General features: G+C 47.5%; 1 non-coding gene across 1 annotated transcript; it reads right to left on the bottom strand.

Moving 5' to 3' along the window:
- Positions 1–237: 237 nt before the first annotated feature.
- Trnas-cga lies at positions 238–312 on the bottom strand. The gene has a single exon. It is a non-coding gene; the product is annotated as a tRNA-Ser (tRNA).
- Positions 313–615: the final 303 nt, after the last annotated feature.

Genomic DNA, 615 nt, shown 5'->3' on the forward strand with positions numbered 1-615 from the left:
TGAATTTCTTTTTCATTACTTTGTATATTTATTCATACAGTATGCATGCGTCAACAACTTCTAGAATCGTTTTGCTCCCTACGTATAACTGGTTGAAGCATGTATAGCTGTTTTCAGTTGTGCTACTTTCACATGTTATGACAGTGCAGTAGAGTGAGGGATGTATTTCCAGAATGAGATTTTCACTCTGCAGCGAAGTGTGCGCTGATATGAAACTTCCTGGCAAATTAAAACTGTGTGCCGGACCGAGACTCGAACTCGGGACCTTTGCCTTTCGAGGGCAAGTGCTCTACCATCTGAGCTACCCAAGCATGACTCACGACCCGTCCTCACAGCTTCAAATCTGCCAGTACCTCGTCTTCCACTTTCCAAACTTCACAGAAGCTCTTCTGCGAACCTTGCAGAACTAGCACTCGTGGAAGAAAGGATATAGCGGAGACATGGCTTAGCCACAGCCTGGGGGATGTTTCCAGAATGAGACGAGGTACTGGCAGAATTGAAGCTGTGAGGACGGGTCGTAAGTCGTGCTTGGGTAGCTCAGATGGTGGAGCACTTGCCCGCGAAAGGCAAAGGTCCCGAGTTCGAGTCTCGGTCCGGCAAACAGTTTTAATCTGC

Source organism: Schistocerca americana, chromosome X (genome assembly GCF_021461395.2).
Source record: "Schistocerca americana isolate TAMUIC-IGC-003095 chromosome X, iqSchAmer2.1, whole genome shotgun sequence".
Lineage (NCBI taxonomy): Eukaryota > Metazoa > Arthropoda > Insecta > Orthoptera > Acrididae > Schistocerca > Schistocerca americana.